This window comes from Acipenser ruthenus, chromosome 9 (genome assembly GCF_902713425.1).
Source record: "Acipenser ruthenus chromosome 9, fAciRut3.2 maternal haplotype, whole genome shotgun sequence".
Lineage (NCBI taxonomy): Eukaryota > Metazoa > Chordata > Actinopteri > Acipenseriformes > Acipenseridae > Acipenser > Acipenser ruthenus.
This window is the reverse complement of record NC_081197.1, coordinates 55,403,036-55,425,819: the sequence shown is the minus strand read 5'-3', so window position 1 is coordinate 55,425,819 and position 22,784 is coordinate 55,403,036. Positions and strand designations below refer to the sequence as shown.

The 22,784-nt window shown below is 36.9% G+C and overlaps 1 long non-coding RNA gene across 1 annotated transcript in view; it reads right to left on the bottom strand.

Annotated features, from left to right (window-relative positions):
• Positions 1-21,389, bottom strand: part of LOC131737940 (uncharacterized) — a 55,043-nt gene extending 33,654 nt beyond the window's left edge. The window contains exons 1-2 of the long non-coding RNA XR_009329526.1: positions 21,230-21,389; positions 20,262-20,340 (exon numbers count right to left, since the gene is read on the bottom strand). This is a non-coding gene — a long non-coding RNA (uncharacterized LOC131737940). The remainder of the gene's footprint in view (positions 1-20,261; positions 20,341-21,229) is intronic.
• Between the last annotated feature and the right edge of the window lie 1,395 nt (positions 21,390-22,784).

The window sequence follows — 22,784 nt, the reverse complement described above, 5'->3', positions numbered from 1 at the left end:
CAATCGTTTTTCAAGTTATTTTTTCTTCTAAGTCTCTGACCCAGTTCTGTCATGCTGGGACCCTTAGCCCTATCTACCATGATTATGTCACCACCAGATGCGTCTTTATGTCTGAGCCAGTTGGGTGTATGTTATACCCCTTTCATCATTGGTTATTTCCTGGTCATTTACAATTCTAAAACCACTTCCCATCCTTGTCACTTTTGGTCTATCTCAATTCCCACCTCGGGCTGGAGCTGCAATTTGACTACAACCTCAAACAAAAAGTGTTTGATGACTGCATAATACACCACATTCTGCCCATTCTCTAAACACCTGCTTTAACTATTTGGCAAGATGTGTACTGCCAACACTCACACGCCATTTGTATATCATGTGGTCCTTATCCCTTTTGTCAAGATCAAATCTAATTCTATACATGCTGAGTGATTGTAATGTTAAAGCATACATATTCAAACTGCACAAGCTTGTGAATTTTAGGATGGATTTGATCATCCCGTATCCTGCTGGGATACGCTGCAGGATACGGGATGGACGTATTTTACAGCCCTGGGGAATCACCTTGGATGGCATCAACCACCTGCTAATGATAATCCTGTGATAACCTCTAAAAAGAGACTGATGCAGTCCAGGTGGACTCCCTAGTGCTGTAAAATGCTTTAAAAAATCCAGCATCTTATCCCAGTGGTGTACTGGCTAATCAAACCAACTCCATTGTTCTACAGAGACATATTAAGGCTGATTCAATTAGCTTTAAATAAAAACTCTGTTTTAGCTGTAGCTTTCCAAAAGTATTGCCCCATCCCACTCAACTCAACCCATGTCCATGCCTTCTCCTGCCTGCACTGCTTTTGCTGCAAGGCATCACAGTAGATTAGACAGTGGCCGGGTTTCCATGCTGCTTAGAAAGTTGTTACTCTCTCTCCACTGTCGTTATTTATGTGACGTAGCACGCACTCACCACATGCATAGGAAGTGTGTGTCTAAAACATTGTATGACTTTAAGGGCTGGGTAAATTGTCGTTTCATGTTGAAAAGCCATACAATTGACCAAAAATTTCAGGAAAAAGGGTCCAGAAGTCATACATTATGTTTATGATACTTTAGCAGTGCAAATCCCGTTTGTTACGTAACATCACTCAACTTTCTGCTGTAGCTGAAGGCCGTGCCAAGCAATCTTTTATTGGCTCATACAGTATGAGGCGTTTAATGACCTCTTCATTCAGTGTGTGTGTGTTTTTTTTTTTTTTACGTGACACCATTTATTCAGTTTCAGATTATTGCCATTTGACTAAGGTGACCAGATTTTTAAGTCCTTAAACTGGGACAGTATGGAAATATTGTGAATAACTTCCAAGATAAGGTGAAGCTCTAGGGCTTTTATTTTCACTTTGGCAATGTTTGATCTAATATCATATTGAAAGTGAATGCAGAGACTCATGGTGATATTCAGAGTGGAATCTTTTACTTTCAAAAACTTTTTTTTGTGAATAAATGATCTTATTGTCTTTGGAATTTCATTTCTACAAAGTATAGTTATTAGATTACACAGTAGCAATTCAATAATATCAAATTACGAGATTCTATTTTATTGCCGATTACTGCTGCAAAGCCTAGTTCTTTTTCTGCCTAAGAAACTGCAGCTTCTCTCTTATAGTTTCACTTTCCATCTCTATCTCTATCTCTATGCTATCCTCCAGTGTCCAATCTGCAAACCAGGCCCTTCCTGTATGAAAACATTACATATCTCAATATTTCTATTTATTATTAAATGGTTACTTCATAGAATCATTTTTTTTTCAAAATATTTAATTTCTTACCAGTATTTGTTCTGTATATTTTTTTCTATTGCAGTTTCTGCTTGGATCATTAGTGTGCCGTGATTGATAGATATGAGGACTTTTTTTGAGCCACTTTCTACTATTAAACTAATACTTTTAAAGGTGAGGAAATGTGTTAAATATCCTATCTTTTGACTGTGTGCAATAAATTATTTTGTATTATTCACTAACATACGTTTCTTAGAGGTACCTGCGGTGAACTGAAAGTGAATATAGACTTATTTCAATAGAAAATATGTTTCCAAATACACTTGTCATATTTTACTGCCCCTCTTGTTGTGTTCGGCTATTTTGATGCACAAAGTGTTAAAGCTTCAGTGCACTGCGTTGTAGACATGGCACGGTGATGTGACATGCCAGTGTTGATACGTGTGTTATTTTTTATTTTAAATAAATATGTAGCACTTACTGTATGTATGCTTTTATAATATATTTTTAAGTCTTAAAGGTAAGTACAGGTTTATAGCTGTTTTAAAAAACACACAATTTGGCTACTTTTTGGCTGGTTACCGGTACTTACAAAATTTGGCGGGTCGCTGACAGGGACCAGGCAGACTCACACACGAGTGCGCAACACGATAGGGAGGGAGAGAGAGAGCGAGAGGATGAGCAGAGCTAGGGTGCAACACAAGCCATAATACCGGTGTAACGTTTTAAGTTTTATTGTTGTCAAGTTATTTTCATCAAGTCCCAAGTCAAGTCTCAAGTCAAGTAGTCCAAGTCCCAAGTCAAGTCTCAAGTCAATTCGTTCAAGTCTCAAGTCAAGTCCCACGAAAAGTGACTTGAGTCACCGACTCGACTCAACAACTCTGATATGTGGTAGTAACACAGCAGCCTGCATGAAAATACAATATTCTGTTACCGGTGCGACGATGCTGGGTGAAAAAAACCAGGAGGAAATGAGTGTTCTAAGAAAGGTTTTAGGGATACTGGGACCAGTGTTCCAAAAGTGGGACTGTCCTGTCCAAAACAGGATGCCTGGTCACCTTACATTTGACTTATAAAAGGTGCTTTATAGTTAAGTAGTTTTATAAGCAAGGTTATAAAAAATAATACAGCTACTACTAATATAAAATAAACCTTTGCAATAAATACATAAATAAATAACAAAGCCCTTCTTTACACTTACTTTTGTTATCTTTGTCACTGGTCATCGGATATCTGATTGCTTTAGCCTAGATTGTTCTGCCCCCCTTAGCATTATGATGCAATTCGTTGTACACTACCTTAAGTACCATCTATAATGGGTACCTAAGAAGTCACGTTTGTACCCAAATATGTATCAAATTAGCATATTATTTGTGTAATGCTATGGCTGTGTTTGTCTTGTCCCGTAGCGTTCCGTCCTGTCCTGTCCCCCACCCCACACTCCCAATGCTTTATTATTATTATTATTATTATTATTATTATTATTATTATTATTTATTTTTTAGCAGATGCCCTTATCCAGGGTGACTTACAATTGTTAAATATATCACATTATTTTTACATACAATTACATTATTTATTACACATTATTTTTACATACAATTACCCATTTATACAGTTGGGTTTTTTACTGGAGCAATCTAGGTAAAGTACCTTGCTCAAGGGTACAGCAGCAGTGTCCCCCTCACCAGGGATTGAACCCATGACCCTCCGATCAAGTCCAGAGCCCTAACCACTACTCCACACTGCTGCCCTATTACATTTTTTTGGTGGCAAAATGAGGCAGGCTGCACTTTCAGTGTTTTAACAATCTAAAAAACCTTTGGAAACCCAGTTTTAAAAAGCTGTATGATATTAGCAATCGTGCAAGGCCAAATTGGAATTGAGAAACAAACATTTAAATATACCCTCCCGCATTTTAATATTCATTAGGTTATTTGCATTTAGAATGAGAATTTCTCTGGCTAAAAGAAAACTACATGGAAACACACACAACCTGAAAGTATACCAAAATAGAGTGAGAAAAAGGTGAGACAAATTTTTCTTTTTCCATGGAAACTGCCCCAATTGTTATATATTTGAATATAGTGGAGTTATAATCTTTCCCAATTGTGGTTGTATTATTATTATTATTATTTGTTTATTTAGCAGACGCATTTATCCAAGGCGACTTACAGAGACTAGGGTGTGTGAACTATGCATCAGCTGCAGAGTCACGTACAATTACGTCTCACCCGAAAGACGGAGCACAAGGAGGTTAAGTGACTTGCTCAGGGTCACACAATGAGTCAGTGGCTGAGGTGGGATTTGAACTGGGAACCTCTTGGTTACAAGCCCTTTTCTTTAACCACTGGACCACACAGCCTCCTATGTATTAGCTTTTTACCATTGACTGCTCTTTTTACACATTGAAACAGTAAATCATACAGTTTGTACACAATGCAGAACAATCAGATGTAATCAGATTTGCATTCTGTAAATGTATTGTTCTTCTTCGCTAAGAATCAGCTGCTTCACAGTGTTTGGATTGTAACGCACTCTGACTATCAATGCGGCCTGCCACCAACAGCAAGATATACTGTTGAAAATGCACATTAATAGCGTTGAGGCAGAACTGAACACACTTTGTCCACATATCCAGCTTTTGTCATAAATCATATTCGGAATAGTGCCTTCAATACATTTTCTATGGCACCTGCTGATTTACAAAATTGAGTAATTATAAAGAGAATAAGTGAGCAGCAGTTGGCTGTAAAATGCCATTATTTCTAATCGGATCTATTCAACAACAAAGCATGTCATCTTTCTCACTTATTTGAGCATGATCATGTGCTGCCTATATTTATATAACGTTTATGCATAAGCATATGCTACAGTTGTTTTACAAACATGGCAACTGATTTGCCTTAAAACCATACTGCATTAGCTTAAAAAAACTAGCTTTCACGAGGAAGAGATTTATTTTTCTGAACTGAGCTCCTTGTTTTCATGATATGAACTTTTTCTGGCAGGTGATAAAGTATTAGTTTCAAGGGACTTAGTGCCCAAAGCATTGATGCATTAGCAGGTGTATGTTGGTAGCACTGGGCATATTTCCAGCATCAGCTGAGAATTGCTTAAATTGCTCCAAGACATTCAATAAATTGAGTCTGTTGGTGCAAGATGTATCAATTTACTACAATATGCGCCATAGGCTATTCATTAACTATGCTAATTTGGTTTTAACAGACACTTGAATCTAAGTACATTCATGTTTATTTATTTATTTATTTATTTATTTATTTATATGGTATATGTAAAACAATGTATGACTTCCACTGGATTCCAAGATACATAAAATAATACAATAAAAAATATATATGTTTTATAGGTAGGGCCTTGAGAAATTTGCAGCAGCATTTGCACAAACCGACTAAACTGCAATTCAGTCCCATAGTACAGTCAGTACCTGACGATGTGCGGATAGCGACTCCAATCAACTGAGATCAAGAATAATTAAGTAATTAACACCTGAGTGATAATCATGGGCATTATGCCACTGGTGTGTAGCGCAGGCCACAAGCTTCTTAATTCCTAATCTTCACCTCTTCAGGTTTTTTTTTTCAATTTAACTACCGCTTCCCTCTTTCTTTGAACTAAAGGCCAGTAACAAGTTTAACATAAAATAAAAATTCAATCTAATGAATCTGGGCCCAGTCTGTGTTTTCATATTCACTCCACCTCGCCGAATAAACTCCAGCAGGCTGACAAGATGATAGCAGCCATAAATAAGGGTTTTAGACCTGTGTTGCAATTATAATAACATATTTTAATATATTTTTATATATGTAATTTGATATGCAAAATTGAGAAAGACAAGAACATCACATAATTTACTGGATGCATGCCAAAAATGTGTTGACAGGGGAATCAAGTACATTTATTCTGTGCTTTAGATTGCAATAATCTATTCTTAACTATTAATTAGGATTATCATGGCAGACATACAGTGTTTCAATTCAAATTACATCTAACATGATAAAATGATGTGTGTATCCATAGTTGCAATACGGTTGGGACATAACACCAAAAATGGTAAACAATTTGGATTGTGGTATAGATTGTTTAGAAGCAATATGTAACTGTGACAGGGATGGATTTGTGGTGATGCAGAAACAACACAGAGAGACACTGCAGGTACGGTGCAGTAGCGCTTGCACCATTTTATTTTGAAACAAAAATAAATAAAATATTTTAACAAAAAACACTTGCTCACAGAGCAAAATAAAGGCTTTAAACAAAACAAATCTCAAACACAACACAAAACACCAGTCAGGCTGGGCAGATCGCTTTCACTGATCCTATGTGTGACAGGATGACGTTGTGGGGATGTCAGGCCAGATGCAGGAACAGAAAAACAAAGGCAAGTACTGCAGTGCAAAAAGACGCTGCGCGCCGTTTATTTTAAATACAAAAATAAAATAAATATTTAAACAAAACAGACTTGCTCACAGAGCAAAATAAGAGATTTAAACAAAACAAGTCACAAACACAAACAATAAATAAATGATCCAGGTCAGGCTGGGCAAATCGCCTTCACTGTTCCTAGATTATTTTTATTTTTGTTTTAGTTTTGTATCTCTCCTCTCGCTCTCCCGTTCTTCCTCCGAACACCCACCCTGAGTGCAGAGAGCTGCAGGTTTATATGCAGGTGACCATCTCCCGATTTAGCAACAAATTAATCACTTAATTAATTCGGGAGAAGGCCACCTTCTGCACGAGGTTTTTAATTACTCCTGGCAGAGGACGAGTGCTAATCTTGCCTCTGCCAGAACACGTTTTAAATAAAACAAAACAATAACAAAACATACAGCGCTTAGAAACATAAATAAATTACAATACAAATACAAAATATGGTTAAAAGCTGAGGCCCTTAAGTGTTCATTAACCTATACATAGATGTTCACTGTCCTATACTGTAACTCTAACATATACAATGTAGAAATGTAATAGTGTATGGCTGGTGTCATGACTGATGTTTGTGCTATGTCATGGCATACGACACACAGAATTGTCTTTCTGATTGGCTCCTCAGAACTCTACATTTTTGTTATTATGTGCAAAGTGAAATCTCTGTTGTCACTCATTGGGATTCTAAATCCAGTTATCCTTCCATAACAACATGCTACGGTTTCAATGCACAAATGTCACAAAGGCTGTCAATGCAGCTTGCTGATGAATTACCGATTCTGCTGAAATCAGATTCAGCAGAAGCAGCACATACATTAAAAAAATAAAAGCACTTGTCACATAATAGCTATAACTCAAGGACACATCAAGTGTACCTGGAGACCTCCCACTGTACTATAAATACTGCTTGTTGCAATAACAGAACACAGTGCATCTATCTAAGCTTCTTGAACACAGTATTTCCATTATCAATAGGGGCTGATTACTTCTAAAACCTTTGCTCCCTTTGCTGTGTAGGTTGTCTTGCTCCCTTTTATTTATCCACAAACAACTTCAATAGAGGTTCAATGTTTCATAAGTAATAAGAAGGGGGGGGGCACCTGTTTTCTACAAACCCTAAAACTAACAACAAACAAAAAACATAGAGGCAAATATAAATCCAGCTGTGGGCTGCATTTCCATTGAGACCTAGTTTGAGGTGCAACCTAGAGTAGCTGAGCTTTGAAGATTAAAGTCTGTTTGTAAAAAGCAAAAACATTCATGCCTTTATCAAGCAAGCCTTTGTAGAGAAACACTTGATTCCCAAAGGTAAAACACCTATAAGTAGGTCAAAACAAGGCCCAGAAAATGTCTATAGGTGAACGTAACTGCAATTTAAATAACAACATTTAACTAAAAAGAAAAGGAGCACAATGTTAGATCGCCACAACTTGACAAAATAGTTTCCTACCAGTATCCATATACTGTAATGTTTTCTAACCTTGAAAATCAGGTGGATTTCTGGGTGTAATTGGCAGTGTTGTGTGATGCACTGCTGTTATGGTTTCTGTCCCCCATCGATGAGATGAGGTTAAAAGCTCCATAACCACCCTTTTTGCATAGTGGTTAAGACACTGGCTTGCGGGGTGTGAGGTCGCCAGTCCACGCACAGCCTGCAACCCTGTTGCATGTACCATGTGAAAAACTGATCTAGTATCTTCCAACTGAAATAACTAAAGTATTGTATAGTAATTAAAACCAGGAAAAAAAATGCACGATACCTCAGCCCTAGCACAACTAGGTTAAAGAAAGTCCTCAGATTGTTTGCCGTTTAGGAAGTCTGTTACTGATACACTTTCTAGGTCATTTCACATCAGCTGTGTCTTTGGGACCAACACACTCCTTGATAAAATGTATGTCAGTCAAAGAGGGAAGCACCTGGTTGGTTGAAGTGAATTTTGTAAAACCAAACATTCCATATAGATTTTATAAGGAATGTGAAAGAAAACTGCTTATGACAGATACGTCTTGGTTATGACACAGAACAACTAAATAAATAATTTGTTCACAAAAGAAAGAATTATGTTTCTAACAAGTTTCAAGTGCAACATTATTTCTAATTTACTAGAATCTCTGGAGAATTCCTCAGAAAAGACTGAAACTAAATGTGCGTGAAGAATCGTATCTATTTCTAATTTGTCACTGAGTGCATGATGTTTATCTTGAACACTGAGGATGGAAACCATGTTACACCGAGACCCAAAGGACTTGATTAAATTGCAGAACTGTAGGGTGGCTATAATGAGGAACTGGGTTCTCTTCAGATTACAGGAAGTCTTGGATTTCTGAATGTTCTAATTTAGTTAGACAACAATCTTACTCAGTTTCCCGCTTTCATTGATTGATTTAATTATATTAAAATCAATACTGGGTAGATGGAAATCTTTAGCTCTGGCTGTGACGAAAGGGACTTGCTTCTCACAAATCTTGTTAAATTCATCAATATAAAATGAGATAGCAGAGTTGACATCAGGTGGAAAAAAAATAAAAACCAATAGAGGTTATCAAGGTCATTTTAAAGGAAACTGACAGGATTTCTAAAAAGTATGAAACTATGACTATTTACATTTTATACTAGGAACATGTGCATCAATATCAGTATCAGTAACACCACAATGTTTGTAATATTGCATTTATACCCTAGGACGTCAGATATTTTCAAAACAATGTTCTGTACTTATATAAACTGTCCTACCTTACTGCTTTAATTTCTGAAATTATTTGTTTTTCTTTAAAATAACAAAAAAAAAGCCAAAACATCAACTACTGAAACTTAAGTGTAATCTGTCAGGGGCTACTGAGTGGCGCATCCAGTAAAGGCGCTCCGTGTGGAGTGCAGGATGCGCCCTATAGACTGGAGATCACAGGTTCAAATACAGGCTATGTCATTGCCGACCATGACCAGGGGCTCCCACAGGGCGGCGCACAATTGGCCTAACGCCACCCAGGTAAGGAGGGCTTAGGTCGGCAGGGCAATCCACGCTTCACCACACACCAGCGACCCCTGTGGGTCTGCAGTGGAGCCATTCAGATCTGTGTTGTCCTCCAGCAATACAGGTCTGGTGGCTTCACTGTGGATCCGCAGTGTGAAAAATGACAGCTTGGCAGGAACATGTTTTGGAGGATGTGTGTTTTAGCCTCCCTTTCCCGATGTCACCAGGGGGCTGCAGCAGTGAACCGGGATTAATAATAACTCAATTGGCAATTCCAAATTGGGGAGAAAACTGGGGTAAAAATCATTGGCAACAACTAAATTAAAAAATGTAAACTGTCTAATCTTCATGTTTCATTTCCTGAAGGATTTTTTTTTGCAAAGTAAAAATGTTACGAAAATGTGAATGTTCGAAAATCCTTCACAGCAACTTATTTACATGTAGGGACTATACTCTCTGGTCATTTCCCAAAGTGAAGAAAATGTATCAGGGTTTTTTTTCTCCTTTATCTGATAAAGCAATTATTTCAGACAGGTTAGAACATCTACATCTTTTTTTGTTTTCAAGACTTTTCCATTTTGATTTGAATGCATATGCTATTTGATCCATAAAATTTGAACACCCTCATAATTATTTATTTATTTATTTATTTATTTATTTATTTATTTATTTATTTAAATCAGCGTCTTCTGCTATTATGCTATGTATGCTTTTCTTGGTGATCTAACTTTTAAAATACTCAAGACTGTAATAAATTGTGGTCTGTAACTTTAAGCACTGAAGATACATGCTTCAACATGTCTTTTTTCATGTATATGTAAGCAATAAGGCACGACAGGGTGTGGGATATACTCTAATATCACCACGACCCGGCTGCGTTGTAAGTCCCAAGGTGAAGCCTTGGTGTATTTATTGATTTCACTACTTAAAGGCTGATAATTATTATAGAGCATAATAGTACCGCTATATAGTTATGGTTTCATCTTTGTTTCCATGTTTGTTTTTTTCAACCATTATTGGCAATAGTAGGGGGTACAACATAGGGGAATGACCTTTGGAACATAAACACTTTGTACATTAACTCCTTAAATTTTTTAATTAATTTCCATAGGATTAGTGCTTTAAAAGATAAAGGGAGGGTCACAATGTTCATTTCCTCTGTGTACAATATGAATTATAATGTAATTTTACAGCAGACCTGCAGGGAAAAAAAAATACACCAGTTATAACTATGATACCCGGTGCCGAGGTAGCGGTCTCAGCTGACTTAATTCCCTGCGGTGGTTAGATTTGATTGGTTTTGTTATTTTTAACGTTTGTTTTGTAGCGTGTACATTCGAGTGGTTGAGAGGTCCGCTCAGAAGGACAAGTACCCATAACTCAAGCCACTGTGTGAGAAGGCTGCCCGCTCGGGGGTGATATTGGCTCTCTGTGGCTGGCCTTGTGGAACTGATTTCGGGCCGCAGGATACCAGTTTTATCATCAATAAGACTGTAAAATGTCAATGTTTATCATTATTGTTCTCCATGTATAAGTAGAAATATGTCCAGAAAGACAAGTGTTTCAAGCATTGTTTTATTTAAACACTAATAAAAAAATAAAATAATACTATCTGGAGGAAGTGGGTGTGATGCTCAGATGGCAAGTGCAGTAACATAATCAAAGATTAAGGGTTTAAAATAACACCTGGGGGATGGTACTGAGGTATTTGGTCACAAATGAGTTGGCAGTTTTAATTAACAATAGTCCACATCACAAAACTGCCAAGAGGCTCATGCCTTCCTGAAACATTGCACAACTAGATTGTGAACTGGAAGTCATAGTTGAAGAGAAGTACTAATATAGACCGACACCTGATCCAAGCTAAGGGCTCTTCTAGACAGACCATTAAAGGTGTATTTTGCCCAGAAGCAGGACCTGGGTGGCTTTACAAGAACTACTATACAGTATCTATTTGTTTGCACAAATCCTATAGTAAGCTGATAAAATAGTATCATTAAAAGGGGGAAATGGGTGATCAGATGGGAGCAAATCCTACATACAACCTGATTCATTGAGTACACAAAGTGATTGGCAAACTCTGAATATGCTGATAAACACAACCTTAAAATACTCAATCATGCAATTGAAACCCCAGTATGGACATACAGCTAATTAAATGAATTTGTGTTTGGAACAATTAATGATTAATATCAGAATGCCTCAGGCATTGCTATGTTTTGCAATCAGAGTTCTGTAAATACTAAAATTATACACCCTGCTAATTCCAGAACACTAACCCTAAGACATAGTTGCTGAGTAACACCAATCACAAACAAAATATTTTAAAGGGTCTGTCTAATAAAACATTGTAAAATAAACAGGGCATCAGTCATGACAACTGTTTAATCTGCTTTCATGCTTGTGTCTGACAGGGTTTTCCCTAGACTGCATGTCAAAGAAGAGTTTCTAATAGTCCCATATCACCTGAGGTGTAAGAAATTGAATTTTGTTAATTAGGTGTCTGATGCTTTGTTTCCACTGCCTTTTCCCAGGTATAGCTGAGCTGGCCGGTCTGGGTGAGGTGTAGTTAAAGATGGTTGTCTGCGTTCCATTGTAATTGTCAGGTATAGCTGACCCAGGAAGTAGTAGTGCGGCAGTAAAAAGGTCATGTTGTGTTATTCATTTTAATCTTGTATTCATTTTTCAATTTGATTTCAAGACTGAATAGCGATCGATCCCCTGCTGCCACAGAATTTCCGCAATTTTGTAAAACACTTTTACATTTTTAACTGTGCCTGACAGCTGCTCTTGATTGTGGTTTTCTGCCCAAAGGTTGACATATTACTTACTATAATAAAATACTTGGCTGGAAGTGGCTGATACCTTTTTTAAATTAATGAAGCACAGTTGTAGGCTATTCATTGTTTCTGCGAATTAAGACTTTTAATTGATCTAACGCAGGTGCTTGTAATTGAGAAATATGCATTAGGCTGGTGGTTTCACCTTTAATTTGCTCTGGGATTTTGCTTATGCAGCTGTATCTGTAAATAGTGCTTGTCTGCAATCTAGAAAACCTATTTTGTCTCTGCTTGGAGTAAATATCCTATAGGTAAATGTGCAAATAACATATTGTGAACCCACACTATGCATACATTTATAATGCACTTAATACATGACCATTTTAAAGCGATTATAACTAACAAAATAATTTCTTAAATTGTATCTGCTTTAAACTTCCATTTGCTACACAGGTTGGAGCAAGTGTGATAAAGAAAGTTATGTTTGCTTGCTTTTCAGGAAATATGTTACTGCTTCACTTCCAAGGTCATTTCACATAAGCGGTGTCTTCATGGTCAAAGAATGCTATTGGCCGCAAACAATGAAAGGGTTGCAACACTATCTGAAAGCATGCCTAGCAAACAGAGATTTCTTTAAATGAGTGTAGTACCAGTAATCATGTTTTACAATAAAAAATACATCAAAGGTAATACATCAATAGCTCATTGGGCACATACATAATGTTATTTTAAATAGTGAGCAGATTGTTTGAGTAGTATTGCTCCTTAGCATAACACAATACTGAGCTCAAGTCATGTGATTTCATAAAAACACCAGGTGCTCAATGTTTGGTATTTGAGTTGAGTTAAAATTGCCAAAATTAGTTCATTAAGAATCTGTATAAATAGCCATTTGAAAAGACATGATTTTAAATTAACGCAAGAACAGCAAAAGAGATGACCATGCCCTGCTTGAATGATGAAGATCGCCTGGTTGCTATCAACATGATTGAAGGCAGCCTGTCTGTGAGAGAAGTTGCCCGGAGAATGAGATGTTCTGCTTCAACAATCAGCTGACTAGTCCAAAGAAACCAGGAAACCGGCTCTGTGAGAGACAGGCTACGTCCTGGAAAGCAGAGTGTCACCACACTGGCCCAGGACCATCACATCCGACTGATCCATCTGCACATCAGCACAATGACTGTAGCTCACCGTCTGCATGAAAATGATTTGCATGCTTGGAGGCCATTCAAGGGTAACATGTTGACAGCTGAGAGACGAAATCGCCGTCTTCTGTGGGTCAGAGAACATCTGAGATGGCGGCAGAGAGAGTGGGGGAGTGTTTTATTCACCAATGAATGCTGTTTTGCCCTTGACAGACCTGACGGAAGACAACAGCGTTGTTCAAGCCAACCGATGGGGCGGTGGAAGTGTGATGGTATGGGGAGGAATCTCCTTTAACACAAGAATGCCTTTAGTGCAGATCGAGGGCAACCTTACTGCTCAGCGATACATTGGCGATACCGTTTTTCTGTTCCTGCAAGCCAATCCAGAAGTGTCGATTTTCCAGCAGGACAATGCAAGACCACACAGTGCTAGGATTACAATTGCAAGACTTCAAGAAAACAATGTTGCGGTCTTGCCGTGACCAGCTTTTTCTCCTGACCTGAGTCCAATAGAACATCTGTGGAACCAAATCGGGGTGGGGGTGGGTGTCTGTGTCTGAACTTTTCTCTATCCGGTTTAATACAAGAATCTGGTGCCTGCAATCTGCTGTGGGGATTTGTGTACAGCAAGACTTGACCACTCATTACACACATGGATGTGTAGTTACTGTGCATCAACATGTTTAGTTTTGTAATTAAACGTGCTGGCAGTTGCAAGCATATTTTGTAATGACACTGCAGTTACACATGTGGTTGTGTTTTTACAATGTAATTAGTACGTACCACACATGCAATCACAGTACAGTTAGACACTTTTTTTATTTCATTTTACCTAACATGTGGTCCTATTTTATATATAAGCTATGGAAGACTTATGGGGAAGGGATGTTGGCTGCTTCCTCAGTTGATTACTATTCTCCATTTTCTTTAACACTCAGGTAAACCTATCGTGTTGTTGATGATGAAAACCTAGTTTTCTGCTCATATCCTCCAACTTTATGATTGTGTGGCTTTGTCCCTGTTGCCCAGACATAATCCCATAGTTAACTCTTCCAGGACAAACAGCCAATACAATATCACTCATTCTTACCTCCCTCAAAGAAGTGATCAAGACTGACATACATGTTGGTTTAGACTACTAAAGAGCCCATAGAGGGTTCCCCAGTGGCTCGTCTAGTAAAAGCACAGCCCCCGTGTGGTGTGGAGGGTGAGTCATACAGTCAGGGGAGCACAGGGGAGCGTCCTGACTATGCTGAGTCATCAGGGATTCTGAAGGGAGGGTCGCATTGGCTCTGGTGCTCTAGTGGGTTAGGAAGGCAAAACTGGCAAGGACTGTTTCTCCTCATTGGGCTGCAGCGAACCCTGCCGGCCAGGTGCCCAGTGAGCTCAGACAGACACCTGCAGGGCTGTGTGGGGAATTGCTGCAGTGAGGGGTAACAAATAATTGGACATTGCAAATTGGGGGTAAAATAATTGGCTCACTAAATAAAATAAAAAAGAACACGGCCATAGTCATGCATCGCCCATATTGCATGTTGACAGATATAAATGAGGAAAAAAAAGGAAAGCAACCAAGCAACTGACATCATACGGCCTTATCTATTCAAATTCAGAACCAGGAAATTCATATTCATATTTGTATCCATAACCAGTTGACCAAACTATCTTCTTGGTTTAATATTTAGTCATTCAAACATGCTCATTTTATTTGTCTTTGCACACACAGATGTGTGTAATAAAGGTTATGCAAGGGTTCATTTGTATATTTGTGTTACAGTAAATGGTCCCAGAAAAGTATAGCAGAAGGAACTAATTCTAACTGATACGATGGCTTCAGTACTAACTGACAGAATGGCTTCAGTACAAAATGTTTTATGTGCTATTGTGGGCAAAGAACATGCTCAGAAACAGGTTCAATGTAGACATCACTATCTACGAAAAGGTTCCTTGTAGGAACAAAAATAACTGAAAACCTGCATGAAGAAAAATATGATCTTGTGCCTTCCTGTGTCGGGAAGATAAAATAATGCCATTGAAATGACTGAATCAATCAGGCTGGGTTAAAGCACATTGATCTGACTCTGAGGAAGTTATGGCATAGTTCCAATCACTGGTAAAACAACAAAAGCATCCGTGCTCTCCTCTGGTGGGAGCCTAAGGATATAAATTCTCACAGCTGGAGCTCTTGAGATTTGGCAATGCTGCAATACCAATAAAGGCTGAGTGTTCTGGATATAACCTTGCAGTTCATTTGCTGAGCTTTATCAATAAATTGCGTCTTGCACCACAGTGCTGCTTTCTGTGAGTTGCCCCTTTGTCTGATATACCCTGGGTCACCACAAAATGTATAACCCATTCGGTCAGTTTTAATTACATTTTTAGAAATGGTAAAACTCATTTTGCTTCATAAAGTTGAATGAAACCTGTTGAATAATGTTACGTTAACATATTTAATTACATAACACTTTGTAGTTTTCCACATAGTTAACGAAAAAATGACAAATTTAAAAATGTGACATTTCAAAATACTACTATTATGTCTTCCGGGAGACTTTTGATGTTATGTTCATATAGTTTTATTTTTTTATTATGTCTCAATCCTAGCATTCTAGGTGATGCAAAACTTTGGACCATAGCTGTAGATGAATGCACATTGATTATGAAACTGAAGAAGGGCTGAACGATATCAAGCAGATCTTAAAGTAACAGAATAAGATCCTGGTAAACATGGTTGCTCCCGCCCACTTCCCTGAAGTATGCGTATGTACAATTATAAGGATTGTTTTTCTGCTTGAGAGAGTGGTTTTACATCTTTGGGTCACTGAATTGCACTTTGGTTCACTTGTTAATGTTGTCAACTTTCTATTCTAGCCACAAGAGAGTGCATTGCTCTGTTCACAGAAGTGGAAATACTGGGGTAATGACTCATTAAAGAGATCCAATTTATTTGGAAGACCTTTAACCAAGTCCTACTAAAGTAAAGTGGAGGTGCTGTAGCATGTTTTGCAATTCACAGCCTTCAGCATTTTCTAGGTTGTCTCACAATGAGCAGTGATGCTTTTCTCACTGTTTTATTAATGCCCAGCACCCTGCAACAATAGATTTCAGAACTTGTTTCATTATTAAAAGGGCAGGAGATTTACAACCTTTGTAGGTACACTGTATTGTAAGCTTGCTTTCTGAAATGTTAAGAAATGAAAGTGAAAGATTGTGCACTATAGTTTCCTCCAAATGGATTTCACAATGTCTAGCACGAAGACTCCACTAAACATTCTTAAAGGGGAAATTTTATGAACTGACCAGACTGACTCCTATAATAATAAATCATCTCATGAATTAGTAAAACCATTATATTAAATCAACAGTATTGCACATTTTAGCAGTTGCATTTCTTTTTTTTTTTTTCTTTTTTTTTTTTTTGTACTGTCTGTGCTGACTTAATTTCCTACAGTGCGTACAATTGTAATATTACTCTTTTAAAGAATTCAGAAACAAGCAGACTAACTAGAATGACATTTCTCAAATATATACGCAGTCCCACAGGTCTTTTTATATGTGTTGAGTTTAAGACCAGGCTTCCTCTAACCTTCAGCACATATGAAACACACTATTTCAGAACTGTTATTGTTGACAGTGGAATGTAAATATTAAATAACGTCTTTGATGTGATAAGCAGGAATATGTCACAAAATCTGTAAATGTTACCTTGGGGAGCAGCCATAACAGATTAAAATGCCTTCTGGGATCTATAGAGGAATAACATATTTTGTAAACAAGCTGCTTAAGCGTATACATTTCCCCTAGGATCAATGTTTCACATATAAGGCTATAGTAAGCTTTAAAAATGAATCCAAAATTTTGTTTGGGGAATTGTGGAGGATGGTCTGTAAAATGTGGTACAATATTTGTATATCTTTAATCAACATAGTCTAAAACAATGCTGCATAACATGTTTTAACTTCATTTAAAGAATCACCATTATAAATATGTTGCTGAAGAGTATGCCATGTTACAGTGTGGGGATTTGGGAACCAGAGCAAACATTGGCCTGGGGTCTATATGTTGTCAGAGAGCTGTATAGCTATGATTGGCTTGAAAATAGATACATTGTACAATTTAATATATGAACAACTGAATAATTATTTGGATAAAATTGCAGAAAATATTTTTTTAAGATTACATAGCTACTGACAATGTCTTTTAATAATTGAGAAATATCTACACAGAATTTAACAATAGGATAATCAGTTTAATTTGTAATTGCATGAAGACAAATAAGGGTAACTTTACTTTATTGACATATATTAAATAATAAACTCAGACAGGCTAAGTCATATAATTGTGGATCCATTGTTTAGCCATCTAGACACCCAATGTAAAACACTATGTAAAATCCAATTTAAAACCCAATGTAAAATCCAATTTAAAACCTAATGCAAAATCCAATTTAAAACCTAATGCAAAATCCAATGTAAAACCCAATGTAAACCCAATGTAAAATCCAATGTAAAACCCAATGTAAAATCTTATTTAAAACCCAATGTAAAATCTAATTTAAAACCTAATGCAAAATCCAATGTAAAACCCAATGTAAACCCAATGTAAAATCCAATGTAAAACCCAATGTAAAATCTTATTTAAAACCCAATGTAAAATCTAATTTAAAACCCAATGTAAAATCTAATTTAAAACCCAATGTAAAATCCGATGTAAAATCCAATGTAAAATCCGATGTAAAATCCAATGTAAAACCCAATGTAAAACCCAATGTAAAATCTAATTTAAAACCCAATGTAAAATCTGATGTAAAACCCAATGTAAAATCTGATGTAAAACCCAATGTAAAATCCGATGTAAAATCCAATGTAAAACCCAATGTAAAACCCAATGTAAAATCTAATTTAAAACCCAATGTAAAATCCGATGTAAAACCTATTGTAAAACCCAATATAAATCCACGCCACACTGGCATGTCATCTCATATTGTTCTGTTTCAATCATAAAAAATCCATAAATGTCATCAGCAAAACGAAAAAAAAGTTGCTTGAGTGAGGACACTATAAAATCATGATATTACCAGAGGTCGGCAACTTGTCCATACACGGACATGTCTAACACACACACACGTGTTGTTTTTTTTTCACATTCGACATGGTGCCGCCCCTGGATATAACTAATAAGGCTGACACAGTATCTGTTGGTTATACAGTGCTCCCTCACTATAAGGCTCTCAATTATGACACACCTCGGATATTAGAAGGAGCTTGCATACTGGGTCTGGCAAGCAAAACAGAACCAAAAGAAACCATCTACAGCCAGTCTACAAGAAAAAAAGCTAGGTTGTTTAATAATTAACCGGATTGCCATTGAGTGAGTATATATGTGATTGCAACTGAATACAACAATATATCATAAATGATATAGACTTGCCAGGTACTTAATGTTAGTTTATAGTTTAAACATTTAAAGGTGGTAGCCTTAATAACTAACATGAAACCCTGAATTGTAGGAATATACCATTTACTGTATAAATATTGTGCTCTGTGCCACCTCACAAAGTTATAGTAAGATTTTTTTTTTTGGATCAGTAAATATATTAACTTTTTTCTGAATGTTTTTAAAAGGCTTATTCTCCAAGGTTACAAAACTACTTGATCCAATGTCTCCAAGAATTAAACAGACATTAAACACCCAACAAGTCCCCTGTCAAACAACATTGCTATTTGATTCACAACTTTCAGAGAGGTTGGTGGTGGTCAAATGTCCAGGGGGTACTTTGTATCAAATATGTGTTTATATGTGTGTGTACGTTTTAAAAATAAAAATTAATTGTTGAAATGCTTCTTTGATACCATCTTTACCATTTGATATATAGGAGCCTCGCTGTGCTCATATTCATATGATACAATCAGGAAACATGTTGCCATGGGGAAAAGTATACTTTGTAGCCTTGCTTCTCTATACTTTAATCTGCTGTTAAGCATTTATCATAGATTATCATTCATTCTTTAGTATTCCCAGGAACAATCAATATCAGGTATCAAATAAAATCTATTTCAGTCAACTCAAGAAATAACGTCAACAGGAGTCCCTTCACCTACCAGCTACAATCTGCAAAAAGGATTATCATAGCCTTACCATCTTGGCAGCAAGTTGATTGCTAATACTTTACCCTATAGCAGACAACAATCCAAAACAAAAGCAAACTCTGTAGTGTGTACTGGAAAGAGATGCTGGTCTAATTAACCTCTGTCCAGAAATAAGAAGTGTGCCTTTCCAATTACATTTAATCCTTTCAGATATGAGTAGGGTAGAAGAAAGCTAAAAGTCAGTATGTTTTATACACATGTCTGATGTATAAGACCTAAACTACATGAGGTAAAATCCAATGTCATGTACACAATCTGATGGTCGCTGTTGTTAAAATATGTATTACTTTAATAATCTAGTAGAACAGTACATTAAAAGACTATCATATATTGAACTCATGACTGGATTAAATGTGACTCCTGCATCTCAAGAAACACTATAGAAAATCATGTCTGTCTCGTAATCAGAAAACACAAAGATCCCTTTCAAGCATCTCACTGTTGCACTGGGAGATTGTCTCTTGCCTGCATTTTAAATACCATCTTAAAATTAACTTTGTACTTGTACTGTATTATTTGCTTTGCAGAAAGCTAGCAGGGGGGCAATCAACAGATTATACATAATCATAAATAATTTCCCAAAGGCTGGGATGAATGGCAGCATTCCAGTTTACGTAAACCTGACTATATGATTAAAAAAAAGAATATAGAGTATATTTCCCATGAGAATTTACATGGGTTCTGGAATTTAAAGTCTGGAATGTTTGTAGTGTCCCCCAATGCATTATGCAAAGCAAAACACACGCCTTTAAGTTTAAGGTTTTCATTTTTCATTTAAAATAGAAAGTAGTAGTTGATAAATCAATGTTTTTATATTGCTTACAAGTGTACAGGAGTAACACATTGGTCCCTATTTTGAAACAGACGCAATGTACTATTGTTCAATTGACAAGTGATGTAAATAACACATCCATATGATGTATCAGGTATACAGGAAAATGTCTGTGATTCTAAACTTCTGTCTGACATACAAAACTCTCAACAGATTGGACCTTACCTAGACGTCATACTTACACCCCTGTTCTGGTCGCTTAGGTCCACTGGACTGCTTACTGTTCCCAAGGCTAGGTGACACACTGTGGATGAGAGGGCTTTCTGTCATTAAACACCCCTACGCTGGAGATCTCTGAGCAAATCAATCAGGGACTGAAGACTTATTTAACCATATTATCAGAGAGGATTTGTGTATCTTATAAGTGTGCCTACATTATACAGTATATAAGATCTGCTTATCTTCTGCTTCTAGTGCGTGGCCTGACTTTAGTCTTTATTTAAGTTTGTTGCTTACATCAGAATGAAGGAATACATTCAGCTAATAATATATTTTTTATTTCATTTTTTTTGGAACATTCGATATATTCTTTCAAGGAAGTATGATTGCTGTAGAAAATAATTTATATTAAAGTATTATATTTAGCTGTAGAGAGTAGTTGCATATATGCATATTTATTCAGGGCAATGAATTGTATTAGCATTTTCTAATTAGCTTGCTGCTTTTTAATTGGCATTTATATTGTTATTGCTGGCAATTGTCTATATTTACTTTGGTTGCATGCTATCTGTGTCACTGTATTGTCTTAAAATTATTGATTAAAATGTGAGAAGGTTAATACTGAGGCTGACATTTCTTCTTGTTTGTATAATTTGCTTGTTACACAGACACATAAAAGTGCAATTGATCACAGTATCTCTTGCTCTAATCCTGGAAAAAAGAAAGATAGGTAAGATTGTCACAAGCAACCAAATTGAGTACTGCACTTTTTCATTCCTTGATTGATTGATTTTAACTGTTTGCTATATTTTTGCTGTGATTATGTGGGTGTTTTTATTTTATATTAATTACTATGTTATGTTTGCTTTGTGTGTTGATTATTTTGTTGTATTTATTGTTAGTACACGGGTTACCAAATGGTAGAACTGATTGACATTCTGAGGAACCTAATTACATCACCCGTTAACCATTACCTCATTAAACCACTAACTGCCCTATAAAAGGTATGTTGCCTGCATAGTGCAGGAGAGACCAATGCTGATTGTGTTGCCTGAGAACCTGGACCAGGAAGTGGCTGAGAAAAACGGTTGGAGAAACCTGGGAAAGTTAGAGAAACAGATGAAGGGAAGTTACAACCAAGTAGTAATGCTTTTGTTTAAGTGGTGAACCCTGTTTAGCTTGCAGATAAGCGCGCAGGCACGATAAATTTGTTTAGTGTGCAATTGGAAACCATTCTATTAGACAGTATAACACACATATCGACTTTGCTGCTATAAAGGAATTATGAAGTGTCTGACATTATACTGGTTGTACAGATTATTGTGGTGGTCTGCATATGACAACCTGTTGGAATATCTTTGCAAACTCAAATTTGGATAACAATATGTTGTAACAGTTGTACTGACAATAGCTTTGTTTTGTCTTTTGCTTGTTAGAGCAGGTACCTGGGACTGGGGTTTTGGGCTGACCCCAAGTGTCCAGTGACCAGCGGGACAGCATTTGGAATTGGGAGAAGCTGGCCCTGGGTTTTGACAGGGCCTGACTATGGGGCTAGTCTATAGTGAAGACGACAAGGGCCATTTTTGGCCTGGAGCGATGCAAGCTGGGACACAAGGAATAGAAGGCTACACTTGCACAATTGAACTTGTTTTTTTAGATGGTGGTAATATAAGCCATTTGTTTTAGGAAGAATTGTTATGTTTTGTATTTCTAGTTTTTAGTTGGGATTGTAATTTTGTGTGAATTGTTGTTTTGATAGATTACTGTGGCTATTGATTGTAATAAAAATTGAAGCTTACTCGCCTGTGTTGTGGTCCTTGGACATTCATCTGGGGGGTCGGGGTTGCAGAATCCCAAAAAGAACCTGTAGAAAATGGGAGGGTTAGCTTTCATACATATAGTTAAGTGTTAGTTGGTTGTCAGCTCTCTATCAGTTTGGTGTGTTAAAGCACATGATGACAAGCTCATTGTTCAAATAATGTAGGTCTATGTAGACTTTATTAAAACAAGCAAGTTTTCCCTTGCATTACTCGTAGAAAATAATGGTGATTTTACAGGCAGGGACATTATTAGGTTTACCCTTATGATTATTCTATTAAAGTACTATGAATGAAATTCAGTTCCAACATGAATCCTAGTTTCGGCATACAACAGAGACATATTCCCAGCTTAATTAAGCCATGGAGAGTATCTAGACTAGCACTACTTGAAACCTTCACAATTATGAATGCCCCAATTGTTTTATTTACCTCTGTATGTAATCTGCCAGATCTGGGTTTTGTCTAACCAAGTTTTTATGCCTGTCTATACTTTGAAATACATTTATCTAGGGCAGGCAAACCTACCACTGTCCCAGGGCAACTAAATACATTGGACACACATGCAGCTTTCACAACAGGCCATTCAACCCATCAATGCTCATCCAGCTCCTGGAGATTGTTCAGAAAATTGAGCCTGGTTCTTAAATAATCATGATGTAGCAACAATATGACATGGTAACCTGTTCACAGTCACTGCAATTTTTTTTTT